This window comes from Brachyhypopomus gauderio, unplaced genomic scaffold, assembly GCF_052324685.1.
Source record: "Brachyhypopomus gauderio isolate BG-103 unplaced genomic scaffold, BGAUD_0.2 sc264, whole genome shotgun sequence".
NCBI lineage: Eukaryota > Metazoa > Chordata > Actinopteri > Gymnotiformes > Hypopomidae > Brachyhypopomus > Brachyhypopomus gauderio.
The window spans coordinates 111369-127234 of NW_027507085.1; the positions used below are offsets into that span (position 1 = coordinate 111369).

The 15866-nt window shown below is 45.4% G+C and overlaps 2 long non-coding RNA genes across 2 annotated transcripts in view; both read right to left on the minus strand.

The window, feature by feature from the left end:
- The window catches only part of LOC143504334 (uncharacterized), a 3005-nt gene extending 283 nt beyond the window's left edge, over positions 1–2722 (minus strand). Inside the window, exons 1-3 of the long non-coding RNA XR_013127539.1 lie at positions 2586–2722; positions 2287–2413; positions 1–176 (exon numbers count right to left, since the gene is read on the minus strand). The exon at positions 1–176 is cut by the window's left edge and continues 283 nt beyond it. This is a non-coding gene — a long non-coding RNA (uncharacterized LOC143504334). The remainder of the gene's footprint in view (positions 177–2286; positions 2414–2585) is intronic.
- Positions 2723–3526: 804 nt separating this feature from the next.
- Positions 3527–4638, minus strand: LOC143504335 (uncharacterized). The gene is made up of 3 exons (XR_013127540.1): positions 4534–4638; positions 4188–4392; positions 3527–3726 (listed from the first exon to the last, which is right to left on the minus strand). It is a non-coding gene; the product is annotated as an uncharacterized LOC143504335 (long non-coding RNA).
- Positions 4639–15866: the final 11228 nt, after the last annotated feature.

Sequence of the window (15866 nt, forward strand, 5' to 3'; positions counted from 1 at the left end):
GTTTACCGTCGGAAATCTTTCGAACTCACCAAAGCGGAGAGTCCGGCGAGCCCGAGCTCACCCCCATTTCCTGTTGAGTGTATCCTGTTTCCTCTCCATCGATCTCCTGCTCCCTGGGCATCTGAGCGGCTGGGCGTCCGGGGCCGGCGGCGATGTCCTCACAGACGGGCGGCCCACTCCACAGGGAAAAAAACAACTCAGAACAAGGAAATATGAGGATCACACAACATTTCTTCAGATACACAAAGTAAATATTATTTCCTCTGTTCAAACATTATTGTCACTTAATACGCAGACCCACATGGTCAGTGGAGACAGAGGAATGTTGTCATGCTAGTTTTCTTTATACTTTTTAATACGCGCTTGTTTTTACATACTCACATATCTTACTGTTGTAATTCTTATTCGTTGTCTTGAACTATATTAAGTCACAAGACGGCAGCACTTTCTGGGCCAAAACGAATCACATAACAATAAATTACATTTGTAATCCAACAGTCCAGTTATTAGTGATAAAGATATTTTGATAGCAGTATACTATCTAATCAGATAATGCAATCTACTTTAAGTGCTAGGACTTATTTTTGTTTGCTTTTTCTCCTTCAGTGCAAAAAACCTCTCGCTCTCTCTGCCTGTCTGATTGTTTGTGTGTGTGTGTCTCTCTCTCTCTCTCTCACTCACACACACACACACACACACACACACACACACACACACACACACACACACACACACACACACACTTGCTCAAAACTTAACAACGGAGCACTTTCAGGAAACCTTATCTTTATATTCACTGTCCTGGAAAAACTGATATCTTTATGGATATTCAAAACCAAAATCTAAATGGCAAAGAAAAATCATTAAAAAAAAAGAACAAAATCTAATCAAATATCAATTAAAATATGTAATAGTCACCTTGACAGCAGTCATGGTTATTCAAATCAATTATGTTAATCAATTATATTAATTACAAAATCATAACATTTCATAATTACATAATCATTCATTAGAACCGTAGTACTGTTCCAATCTTATTTTTTTTCTTCTTCTCTTTTCCATATTAAATATGGAAAAAAATGTTTATGAAAATGTATAATAAAATGCAGTGTCATGCTGACGTGCTGGGGTGTGTGTGTGTGTGTGTGTGTGTGTGTGTGTGTGTCCAGAGAGGGCCATATTGCAGGCATATGGCCAGGCACCAAGCAGAATGTGTGTGAGCTCTCCAGAGACAACACTTAGCCAAGCAGCCATGTTGAGAAGCCTCCACCTCTCAATCTCCTGAGCTACACATCTCCCACTAACCAGGCCAATCTGCTACTCAAGCACACCCCGACACACTCACACACACACACACACACACACACACACACCCCGACACATGCGCACACACACACACCCCGACACACTCTCACACACACACACACACACACACACACACACACACACACACACACACACACACCCCGACACACTCACACACACACACACACCCCGACACATGCGCACACACACACACCCCGACAAACACACTTACACACACCTCCACAAACACTTACACACACACACACACTTCCATACACATGTACACACACACACACACTTCCATACACATGTACCTACACACACACACACACACAGACACAAGCTGTCACACGTTTTAAGCACAAGTGCACATTTATAAAAAATAAAATACATTAATTATATCTTAGTCATGCCTACCTACAGGTCTACAGAACACACACACACACACACACACACACACACACACACACACACACACACACACACACACACACACACACACACACAACTGTTTAAAACTCCATGCACTCTCTAATCTCTCTCCCAGTTCTGACTCCACTAGCATGTCCAGTTCTTGCTGCTGGGGTATCTCTGCTCAGTTCCCATCCCCACATGGAGAGCTCCGAACCCCCTCTGCCCTCCTGCGCTAGTCCCAGCGACCCCCCACCCCCCACCCCTCCCCCCTGGGGGGGCGCTCACTAATCCTCAGCGCTGGTCGACACACACCGCCTCCGTTTGGACGGTTAGCATCTCTCGCTAAAGCTAGCACCATCGATTCAGCAATCTGGCCTTAAAGAGCGGATTCACTGCCCGGTCACAGCCAGTGGTTATGAGTGGGAAATCAAAGCCGTGTGTCGGGAGAGGACTGTTAATGGACTCGGAGAATGCAGGCAGATGATCTATTAAACTGAAACACACACACACACACACACACACACACACACACACACACACACACACACGTCCAGAGACGGGACTCACTTGCCAATGCACTCTTCATATCCCTCGTTTACCCTGGACACGCAGCCGAGACTCAGTCAGTTCGTGGTGCTGATCCGGTACCACACACCCCCGTCAGCCTCACAGCCTCAGGAAGGCCAAGAATCACCTGGTAATGCATTAATATATCAAATATCAAATATTTATCAAAACAACTTGCCTTTGGTTTAGCATCTATTGAACTCAATCTCCCAAGAGCACCGAACGTGATGCCCGGCAAATTGTTTTACAAATACGTCTTTTACGGGCCCACCGACAGCGCGAGCGTGTTGGAGACGAACCCGGCAGGGTGGACACAGGGTGGAGGAGTACTGGAACTACAGCACTGCACACACGAGCTACACACCGAGTGCTGTGAAAGACGACCTCCTCCACACACACGTCAGGTATCCCTGCTCAGAAAGAGAGGATGCACGTAATTATCACACTCACCCTAATGTCAGTCACAAAAAAAGGTTTAAAAGTGAAGAAATATATTACAGTCGTTTGTAATTTTGTTTTGGTTTTCTACCACATTAATTTATGACCACATTATGATTACAAATTGAAAAATTACAAACTTTAAGATTACAATGTCTATGGACAAAAAAAAAAATTTTTGACAGAAGTGACAGACAGTGACAGACAGTGACAGAACTACTGAAGCGTTTACTGAGAAAATACATTCACAGATGGCAGTGTGTCACCAGTGGGCATTATCTTCAAATATATATTTTCAACAAGCATGTATGTATGTGTGCGTCGGCACCACGGACGTAATTTGGGGGGGGACGGGGGGGACATGTCCCCCCCACTTTTTCAAAAGCCGGCTTTGGTCCCCCCCAGTTTTTACGGTTAAAACCAAATATTTAAATAGCGACGAATGCATGTCCCCCCCACTTTTGAAATCAAAATTACGTCCATGGTCGGCACACACACACACACACACACACACACACACACACACACACACACACACACACACACACACACACAGCACCCCATCATGACTCCAACCCATTCATACCAAAGCACAGATGTGTCAAAGAGCTGAGGAAGTGTAAGTGCAGTTGTGTTCCTCTGTGGTGGAGTTACACACTCCCAGACGTCTGCACACACACCCCTGTTCACACACACCCCTGTTCACACACATCCTGCCCTGTGGCTCTGCGGGAAGAACACACACACACACGCAGGAGAGTTGGACGTGTGTCTCACACACACACACACACACACACACACACACACACACGCACGCTGAGCTGTACGGGGACAGTGCTGCTCTGTACTAGCAGGAGCGCAGTGGTAGAAGTCAGACGGTGGGAGGTGGCGGTGGGCTGAGTGGTAACTGTGGTGGACGGGGACAGCAGAGGTGGGGACTGAGTCCTGGTGTGGCAGGACAGCCAGGATCTGTGGGTGGAGAAGGATGCTCGTCCTGACCTGCTGTGTATGGGAGAGATGTGGTTAGTTCTGACACACACACACACACACACACACACACACACACACACACACACACATACACACACACGCATTTGGGGCTGGGACACTTGAGAGTTTTCAGTACAGACTTTGTGCATGCGTGTGTGTGTGTGTGTGCGCGTGAATACATTTGCCTGTGTGTGTGTATATATGTATGTGTGTGTGTGTGTGATGATGATGCACTCATGCGGTGATCGCTGCTGATCCTGAGTCTCTAGGATCCTTCTGGACACTCAGCATGACCACAGACTCCCATCGATCAGACAGGAGCAACCAAGCGAAGACACACACACACACACACACGTACACACACACGTACACACACACACACTCACACACGTACACACACACACACGTACACACACACACACACACACACACACACACACACACACACACACACACCTTTCCCCTGTGCTTACCCTGCCTCTCTGTGTGTGTATCTCTTTCCACCGTCCCCTCTCACCTCCTCCTCTGAGTGTTTCTGGACATGTGCACATGTTTTTAATGCTGTGTGTCCTCTCTGTAGATCCTGGCCTGTGTTTACACATCTCATCCAAACTCTCCACCCGTCTGTTCACACAGATCACTCAGTAGTGCGTTCAGAACGTTGCTCATCAACGACCACTGAAATAACACCATTTATGTCCGACACTGTTTTTATGAGGCTTCAGCATTCTTAAAATTATACTCTGCATTCATCCATTTCTCATCCAGAGAGAGAGAGAGAGAGAGAGACGCTCTACATCAATGACAGGTTGACCTAACCTGATATTGTCATCACCATAGTTATTTTTACTATGTCCATTTGATAATGTGGTTAAAAATTGTTATAATTCCATACATAAATAAAAAAAAAACGCAAGAAAAAACATTTTTGGACAACCGTATATAGACGGAGAATATTCTTCATTCTTTCTCATCAACGTTCACTCTGCGGCACTAAACCCACGGCTAATTACGAACTGATCCGGATGTTCAGAACCATCAGTTCACACGAACCCGGCCCACTTAAACACACCCAGTTTCACGAGTTTATCGGAAACCCAGAGAATTTGATTTCCGTCGCGCGCTACGACGGTACGACGGAAGCTGCTTCGGTTCCGCGAGGTTTGAAAGAACCGTGGCGAACCCGCGCGCTCGGCACCGGCGCCGCTCTCCTCGCGCGGCACAGACCTCGTATCGACACGCGCGCCTCCCCCAGGTGATACGCATTAGCAGGCGGGCTGCGGGGAGCGGGCGCCATGGTAACCGCGGGGGCGGCGAGCAGCAGGGTGGAGCGCGAGGGTTCGATCCACCGGGGTTCTCACACGAAGCGCGAGCGCCGAGCAGCCCGGCGTGGTAGCGGCTTAAGGCGAAGGGCTGTCGAAAATTAATCACCGGCGCTTACTTTTTAATTATAAATTCTGTTTGGGCAGAATAAAAGCTTAGGGAGGGCTTAGGCTTACTAAAGGATGTTAAGAGAGGGTTTGAGGAGCTGAGTGAGGAGTGTGTGTGTAGTGGAGGAGTGTGTGTGTGTGTGTGTGTAGTGGAGGAGTGCGTGTGAGGAGTGTTTGAACCAGGTGGGGCTGAGCTGCTTGGGCATTCCTCTCAGCTGGTGAATAGTACTATTTAAAACAGCTCAAGTCTTACTGCGCTCAACAGACCAAAGCTGCAAAACTTTCACGGAAGGGAAAAAAACTCTTCTAAATGCTCCTGATTGATTTAAAAATAAAATCCTTGAGCTCGCAACTTTAGTTCTTCTCAGCGCGAGGGTGGTGAGGTCTCTGGAGGTGCAGACAGACCTGAAGACTGCATCGTCTGGGAGGGAGGGGGGAGAGTGGGGTCAGGAGTGGGGTAGAGGGGGGCAGGGGTGGGGGTGGGGGGCAGGTGTGAGGGTGGGGGGGGGGAATGAGGGTGGTTGTGTGCTCAGCACTTCGCAAAATCACAAAGCAGCAGTATGTCTTCGCCTGGGAGAGGCAGCACACACGATCTTCAGACCCACCCCCACAGTTATAACGTCATGGTTATTAGTACTCCTATTAATCTGAAGAGTTTATATATATATATATATATATATATATATATATATATATATATATATATATATATATATATATATATATATATATATATATATATATTTATTAGGGCTGGGTATCAATTCAAATTCCAAGAATCGATCCGATTCCGATTCTGAAGATTAAGAATCGATTTATTTCGATTTAATCCGATTTAATCGATTCGATCCAATTCGGGGTTTAGTGTTATAAAAAATGTATTTGAGCTGTTTCCTGACTATGTACAGAAGCAACATGTTAAATCTAGTATTATATCGATATTAATCAGCAAATAGTTACTGGTAGTTGGTAGTTACTGACGGCTGGACAATAAACAGAGGACATCTTTGAGGTGTCTACATCTGCAACAGTGGACTCCTACTGGGACACTAACCAGTGCATTATTATTATGATTGAAATAATTAAGAATTCACCCAAAAGCTGTTGCTACCAAATGCATTTTTATTTTAAAAGTGCTCACACTTAATAAACTGAAAGTATAAAATGTAAACGTGTATTTTTCTTTAAAGTGCGAATATAATAACAGAACTGTCACGTTACGGTCCCCGACCCCTCCCTGTTGGGCGTGTGTTAACGTTGTCTGCGTCTACTCGTCTGCAGATCTCCGTGGGTGCGGGTGCGTCTTGTGATAATCCTCACCTGTGGCTTGTCTCGTCATCACGTGGGGTTTATGTGGTTTGTCTATTTAATGTGTGTTCGCGCAGCGTCCTGTGCTCGTCGTTGTTTGAGTCACACATGTTCTATGTAAACGTGTTTTATGTGCGCTGTCTGCGCTTTGGTAAATGTAATAAAGGTAACGATTTGGAAAGTGCAAAGGATTATGTCTCGTCCATCGCCTTGCGCCCAACGTTACAAGAACATTTTAAACTTTTTAAAACTGTAAAAACACTGGGTCAACTGTCAGTGACATGGACTAACTGTAAATAGTCACTGACACTGGATAAACTGTCCTTCTGCTTTTAGATTGCCGATTTGACTATCGTCGTTACCGTCACTGTCCGACGCCATGTTGTTTTACAGTTAGTTAGACCGAGCACGCCTGCGTGAATTCAGTGACGAGGTGGGGGTAAAAGTTCACTAAAAAATCGATCTTTGGACGTACGAATCGATTATCAGATCATCTTATGCGAATCGATTCTGAATCGGAAAATCGATTTTTTCAACACAGGCCTAATATATATATATATATATATATATATATATATATATATATATATATATATATATATATATATATATTGTTTTATTTAACGTAAAATGTAGTACATTGTTTCTGAACGTCATGTTGTCTTATAGTCGTATTACTCTTAAAGTGAAGGTTTTTAAACGCTTTTTTGTGTCGAAGTTCGAAGCCGTTCATGTGCCATTTTGCTTTCACGTGCTTTCTGTTTTTGTTCCTGTTTCATGTTCCGTCCTTAGCCACGCCCACCACGTGTGTCTGCTGTAGTCCCGCCCATATCTGCCTCAGGGGTCCTTTATACTCTTTATACCCTTGCGTGGTCCTTTGTCTTACGTCCTGGTCGGTGGTAAAGGCCTCTACATCTCCTCTCCACACATGCTTCTCGGTTCTCTCCGTGTTCCTGTCCGGTTGGGATTTTAGGCGCTTTTGGGTTTTTTCTGCTATGCTGTTTTGTTCTACTCAACCCTATGGATATAAATAAAACCCCCTCTCACGTGCACCCGGCCTCATCGTCGTTACTACGGTTTGAGGAGATTTTAATGCATGCAGTAATACAGCGTCCTTAAACTGATCTGAATAAAAACACGTAAAGAGAGAGAGAGAGTCTGAACGCAGTCCAAATATGTTACTTTCCATGGTAAAGAAGATTCTTACATTTCATATACAGAAGGGGAATATTATATCTCAACTGTAGTCAAGCAAGGCTATCAGCATTAACCCTCACTCTTATTTCAGGTTTCATTCTGTAATCAGGTTTCAGCGGTACACTAAGATATATTCACAGTCACAGGTCCTGCTGAAAACAAGCGCAATGTCTTCACGGCCTCTGTGTGTATGTGTGATCCACCAGGAATCTTCACCATTAAGAGGGGATACACCAATACCACAAGAAACATTCTTTCTCTCTTTTCTTTCCCTCTCATCTCATCAGTCGATGTTTTATACTTTATTAATGCACTCTTCTGATCATTCTCACTCCTTATGTCTTTGATTTTCATATTTTCAATACGCATTTGAATTAAGCTCATTTGTGGCTGATCACAGTCCTTTGGAGTGCTCATTGATCCGTCCTGTGTTCACTGGCCCGTTTGGCTTTGATTGTGGAGAGTCCAGTACCGCGGTCAGATCAGAGGGACAGAGGACTGTGAACGAGGTCATGGAGCCCCCGCTATACGGACGAACGACACAACAGTCATCAGTCCATCATACGGGTGGGGGGGGGGCAGCTAATTTATTAATGAGGCTTTTTCTCCTCATATTTGTTCAGTCATGTTTGATCATTTTCTGCTGCTTGACGAACACCTGACGAACACCTGACCTTTCTGTCTGCGGAAGGCAAGCGTGTCTGTCCAGCCCACACTTTGATCTGCGGCTACAAACACCATTCGTGAGTTTAAGCTATGGGTACAAGTGTGGAAGCTCAGCAGACCTAATGTTATTAGTGTGTGTGTGTGTGTGTGTGTGTGTGTGTGTGTGTGTGTGTGTGTGTGTGTGTGAGAGAGAGAGAGAGAGAGAAGAAATAAGATTAAACCACAAATTTAAGTGTATTTGTTCATACACAAATCCCATCTTAATACAGCAGTATGACTTCACCTGTCTATATGTAATGAATCGTGACGACGTGTTCCTCTGACTCAGGTATTCACAGCCGTTGTGCTGCCCGGTTCTCCAGGTTCAGTTCTGAGATCTTCTACAAAAATGACATCACACTTCCTTCTCTTAAATGGGTGTGGAACAAATATGGCGTGAGAGAGAGAGAGAGAGAGAGAGAGTGAGAGATAGAGATGGATGGAGAGATAGAGAGAGAAAGAGAGAGTGAGGGGGGATACACTAATAGATGGAAGGGGGTGTTGTGGGGGTGTTAATTGCAGACACAGCGACATTAGCACTCTCAACTTGCACCATGGCCCAGAGGGCACACACACACACACACACACACACACACACACATATGAATGTTCACACACACATGCAGCCCCAGACTGCCATTAAACTGGACACAGAGCAAGAGGCAACAATTAGGCTTCCTGATTCCTCACGTTTCCTGTTTGGGTTGTGGCAGTCTGGGGCTTAATTCCTGGATTAATAATTTACTACAAGACGGAGAGAAAGAGACCAATGAATGACTGACACATGAACAGACAGGGAGGACAGAGAGAGAGAGCGAGAGAGAGAGAGAGAGAGAGAGAGAGAAAGGAGAACAAGTCACCTCTGCTTTCTTCCTATACAGGAAGTGCAGTTTTTAATGTTTAAGTGCATCTTAAGAGCTGAAAAGTTGAGAGGGCAAAAGGGAAGAGAGACAAAGAGAGACAGACAATGAGAAGAGGGAGAGAGAGGGGGAGGGAGAGAGTGGGGATGGAGAGAGAGAGGGGGGGGGGAGCGTACTCTTGACATCTTGACATAAAAGAAAACTCATGGATAATAGCCCCCCCCTCGTAAGATGTGTAGGTTAATAGCAGTGTAAAGAATGCTGAGTGGAAACTCTACACACTCAGAACAGACCAGACGGCAGCGCTCCCGCCTGAAGATCACAAACCACACACACACACACCCCACACACACATCGCACAAGCCACCACTGTCAGTTCATCATCGGACGTCCTTCAGAACCCAGGAATCGGCTCGGCTTTTCTCTGGTAAATGAACTCAGTATAAACAAATTTGTAATTTGGGGATTCTAATTTTCTAATTCAACTTAGAAATGTGAAGTGGATAAATGATGAGCGTGTTTAAAATGTGGCGGTGAGTAATTACTCTGTCTAAGTGGTATTTGCATGCTCAGACATTAAGATGGAAAATGATTAATAATATTTTGTGCATAAACATGATTGATGAGTTATGTATTTTCTGTCAGAATAATTTAGTGTATTCCAATAGACTCCAAAAATAGCCTCTCCTATCAATACACAGACACACTCACCTACACACAGGCAAAACTGTGAACGCCTAAAGTGGTCCAGAGAACTCCAGAAGCACTCTCACGGTGATGATTTCAAAATAAAAGCCTATCTAGTCCTAACCCATGCCCCTGCCAATTGGAGTGATTGACAGGTCTGACCCCAAGGCTTGCTCTCTGAGGCATGATGGGATTAGTACTGCAGTTCATTTAGAGGGTAAACCAACCAGATTTAACCACACACACATGTAAGGAGAGCAAGATAAAGAGGAGAGAGAGACACAGAGAGAAAGAGTGAGATAGATATATATAGAGACAGTTAGAGAGAAAGAGAGAGAGAGACCCCACCCTCTTGCCTAACACTGCTAACCTTTCAACTCTACTCTTTGGACGTCTCCAACATACACACGGGCGTCTCCAACATACACACGGGCGTCTCCAACACACACACAGGCGTCTCCAACACACACACAGGCGTCTCCAACACACACACACCCAAGGGTGAGTACAGGGGGCAACACTGCAAGGAAGCTCAGACACAAACAGCACTCAGACTTTACATACAGCACTCAGACTTTACATACAGCACTCAGACTTTACATACAGCACTCAGACATCACATACAGCACTCAGACATCACATACAGCACTCAGACTTTACATACAGCACTCAGACATCACATACAGCACTCAGACTTTACATACAGCACTCAGACATCACATACAGCACTCAGACATCACATACAGCACTCAGACACCACATACAGCGCTCAGACATCACATACAGCGCTCAGACATCACATACAGCACTCAGACATCACATACAGCACTCAGACTTTACATACAGCACTCAGACATCACATACAGCACTCAGACATCACATACAGCACTCAGACATCACATACAGCACTCAGACTTTACATACAGCACTCAGACATCACATACAGCACTCAGACTTTACATACAGCACTCAGACATCACATACAGCACTCAGACTTTACATACAGCACTCAGACATCACATACAGCACTCAGACATCACATACAGCACTCAGACATCACATACAGCACTCAGACATCACATACAGCACTCAGACTTTACATACAGCACTCAGACATCACATACATCACTCAGACATCACATACATCAGTCAGACATCACATACATCACTCAGACATCACATACAGCACTCAGACATCACATACAGCACTCAGACATCACATACATCACTCAGACATCACATACATCACTCAGACATCACATACATCACTCAGACATCACATACATCACTCAGACATCACATACTCTTTTATATTCTGTCTAAATGGACATTATTGCATCTTTTACATTCTGTCTACATTCTGTCTATATTGTTGTTGTTGTCATGGTGACCGGTGTCGGCCAGAGGAGGATGGGCTCCCCCCCTGAGTCTTGGTTCCTCTCAAGGTTTCTTCCTCATGCAAAAAACTAGGGAGTTTTTCCTTGCCACTGTCGCCTTTGGCTTGCTCACTGGGGGCTAGGACATCACATACAGCACTCAGACATCACATACAGCACTCAGATATCAGATACATCACTCAGACATCATAAACAGCACTCGGACATCACAAACATCACTCAGACATCACAAACATCACTCAGACATCAGATACATCACTCAGACATCAGATACATCACTCAGACATCACATACAGCACTCAGACATCACATACAGCACTCAGACATCACATACAGCACTCAGATATCACATACAGCACTCAGATATCACATACAGCACTCAGACACCACATACAGCACTCAGACATCACAAACATCACTCAGACATCACAAACATCACTCAGATATCAGATACATCACTCAGACATCATAAACAGCACTCGGACATCACAAACATCACTCAGACATCAGATACATCACTCAGATATCACAAACAGCATTCAGACATCACATACAGCACTCAGACATCACATACAGCACTCAGACATCACATACAGCACTCAACAGCACATCAGTGTGTGCTGCATTGGATGATGTCCCAGCTGAAGTTTTTCCATGGGGTTTCACTTCATGTTCCACGTGGGTGTGGTAGAGATGGAGACAATAACATCAGCCATCATTTTCTCTTCTACCATCTTTTCACCGCATTAAATTAAAGAATGCTAATATTGTTTGTTTTTGTGTGAGCATGTACAAAGGTGTGTGTGTGTGTGTGTTGGCCAGAAAGAGTCAGATGTGTTAATCCAGCTGAAAGCTTTGTGTTTACCATGAACACTAAACCAGTGTGCCTGTGTGCCCATGGCCTTACAATCCTGGGTTCCCCAGGGTCACAACCTCTGACCCCTTCTCCCCACCACTTCCCATAAATCTCTGGTACGAGCTGTTTCCCGCCTAATGACTTCTCCATGATATGCAGAGTTATTGATCTCACCCCCCTTCACTCTCACACATACATTTCTCTAATTAATTCGTTTTTCTTTCTTTATTACGTCATCATGGAGATTTACATATGTAAAAACATGCTGAGGAGCCATTGAGTGTGTGTATGTATTATATATTATAATAATGTATCATGTACCACCTTAAACATCCATTCTGATCCAAACCTATTAAGGTGTACATAAATAAACTGACAATTAACTACATAACTACATACACATAAATATCAGGAATTATCCTTATTTTTTTTTAATATAGACTCGTAGCCCATTAAAGCTGATACTCTCGATCATTCACAGACAATTAACATATGATAAACCCATTTATTATTTTATTTATAGCAGTATGTATCATTGACGGTGTACCAACATTATTTCATGGTGAAATAAATTATAAATTTACGACTATATTTATATTATTAAAAGGTCGACGGTGTAGTCTAAAATGTGCTTTTATTCTCTAAAACGTTGTGGACATAATCGTTCGACCGCCCCGTTGTTCCGGACTGAATGAGGTCGCGCGCGGTTCTAAAAAGAAAACGATTCCTTTCAACCGTTGGCCGAGTGAGGCATTAAAGAGCCAAGCTGTCGTCCTAGCAACTTTTACTGTTTTCCGGGAGCCCTCGCGTCGTTAAAAGTCTTTTCATCGCACAAATAGGATTACTGGACGTTTTAAATCGTGGGGCAACATCTGCCAGTCGTGCACGCGGCACCCTGCCCTCGTGCCCCCGCGCGCGCGTTAAGCGGCCTCACCGCCTGCAGCGTTTGTGGAGCGACCAAGAGAGCGCGCGCACGGACCAAGGCGCATGCGCACGGGTTACACACCCGTCATACCCGCGATGTTTCTGACGCATCTGCAGTATCGGGTGCGAGGTTTCATACCCATAGTCCAATGAAGACTGTGAAAAGTTAAGATCATGTCAGAAAGAGGTCCATAATTCGTAAAATCTCCCTCGAACAGCTGTTTACATGTTTAGAGTGCAGACGTCTAGGCGACAAACCTTTCATAAATCTTTGGACAGTATCAGCAGTATAGCCACTTTGTATTTACAGGCTATAAACAGATACCGGCTCGCAGGCAATTTTACTGGCAATGGCGTATGAAAGGCTGTTTTACAAACGAGGAAAATTCCCCTGATTTTTCTCAAGAGACAATTAAGATGTTCACTCGTTTTTTTTCATTCATTCGTTGCCTATTTATCATCGTTATAGTATTATTTGTTTGGAAAATGATTTTAACACACACACACACACACACACACACACACACACACACACACACACACACACACACACACACACACACACACACACACACACTCTAACATTGATATCTGAGTCTTACAGTTTAAACTATAAACTTAAAGCTTATATCTTCAAATCTTATATTGAATGCATCTTTCAAGCCATTACAGAATACTTATGAATACTTATATTTGTTAGTTATTTTAAAGAAGCTTTTCATTTATTGTAATATTGCCCTGCCTGCACTATATACATTTTTATAGTTGCAAATAGTTCTCTGTGTTCTAGTGTCTGCACAGTTTGTGTGTCTGAGTGTATGTGCAGTCTGATTCAGCTCAGGTACTTATCAGACCTTCCTGATCACTCCGGGTTACGCCTCTCAGAGGGGTGCGTGAGGTCTGTGGAGCTGGAATTAAGACCCAGTGTGTTGTATCATCAGAGACCATCAGATCAAATGTGTGAGTTAATGTGTGCATGTGCAAAAACACAAGACATGCATAGCTGTCACGCGGTCATACACACATGCATGCATGCGCACACACACGCACGCACGCGCACACACACACACACACGTTAGTCTTGCGTGCTGTCCTTTCTCTCACTGTTTCTCCCACATGCACAAACTAATGACAGAATAAACAAACACAAACAAACCCTCCCACCACCACAACGTCACAACACTAAGACCAGTAAGACCACTAAGACCAGTAAGACCACTAAGCCCACTAAGACCACTAAGCCCAGTAAGACCACTAAGCCCAGTAAGACCACTAAGACCAGTAAGACCACTAAGCCCAGTAAGACCACTAAGCCCACTAAGCCCAGTAAGACCATTAAGCCCAGTAAGACCACTAAGCCCAGTAAGACCACTAAGCCCAGTAAGACCAGTAAGACCACTAAGCCCAGTAAGACCACTAAGCCCAGTAAGACCACTAAGCCCAGTAAGACCATTAAGCCCAGTAAGACCATTAAGCCCAGTAAGCCCTCCTCCCAGCTGCAGATAAACAGAGCTGCTCCCTTTGATAAATGGAGGTGCCCCACCGGAAGATGATGGGGGGGGGGGGGGGGGGGGGGGGGTAGCGCTGAAAAGAAAATGAGCGAGAGATGAAGCGGAGTGGAGATGGAGGTGAGGATGTAGGCGAGGATGGAGGGATGCGTGGCGGAGGACGAACCCTCGGGCTCGTTGGCAGTAGATTGCCGGGTTCCAGTCGATAAAATCAATAGCTAATGTTAGCGAACTGTAAAATGGCAGACTCTCCACTGGGGGAGGGGAGAGCATGATGAATGGCCCCTGGCCACCGTGGCAACGGCAGAGGTCAGAGGTCACCGGCACCTTGAGACGTGATCAACAGCTGGGCTCCGTCCGGTTCCGCCTGCTCAGTCTTTTCATTGGATAGACGGGGTAGGGGCTTGCGTTTGCCGTCATACCATTGGCTGGGCTGACCACCGCACCTCCTGTATAGTCCCTCCCCCTCCGCGGCTGGTTCAGTACTCTCATTTATCTCCCCCCCCCCCCCCCCACGCCCCCCCCATCGAGCTTTTACTATTGTCTCTTCCTTCTGTCTTTAATTTTTTTCTATTTCTCTCTCGTGCTGTAAAAGCATTGATTGTGGGTGGCATTGTAAGCACGCAATACAGAGGTCCCTGGGCAGAGTTGACTAGTAGTGGTCTCTAAACCAGCTGTCCACACACACACACACACACACACACACACACACACACACACACACACACACACACACAGAGAGAGAGGACCCAGCGCCCTATAGATTAACACAGACGTTACAATTCATTTGGAGTAGATCAATAGAGCAACAGGTAGAGGGAAGTTAAATGGCTGCGTTCACTTCAGGCTAATTAAGAGAAGAGGAGAAAACCACATTCCCACAGACACCAGCTGCAGCATCAGACCTGCTCCACCCGACCTCCTCCAACACCAGACCTCCTCCACCATACCTTCTCCACCCGACCTGCTCCAACACCGGACCTCCTCCACCCGACCTTCTCCACCATACCTTCTCCACCCGACCTGCTCCACCAGACCTGCTCCACCCGACCTCCTCCACCAGACCTTCTCCACCCGACCTGCTCCAACACCAGACCTCCTCCACCCGACCTGCTTCACCCGACCTGCTCCAACACCGGACCTTCTCCACCCGACCTGCTCCAACACCAGACCTGCTCCACCCGACCTGCTCCAACAACAGACCTCCTCCACCCGACCTGCTCCAACACCAGACCTGCTCCAACAGACCTGCTCCACCCGACCTCCTCCACCATACCTTC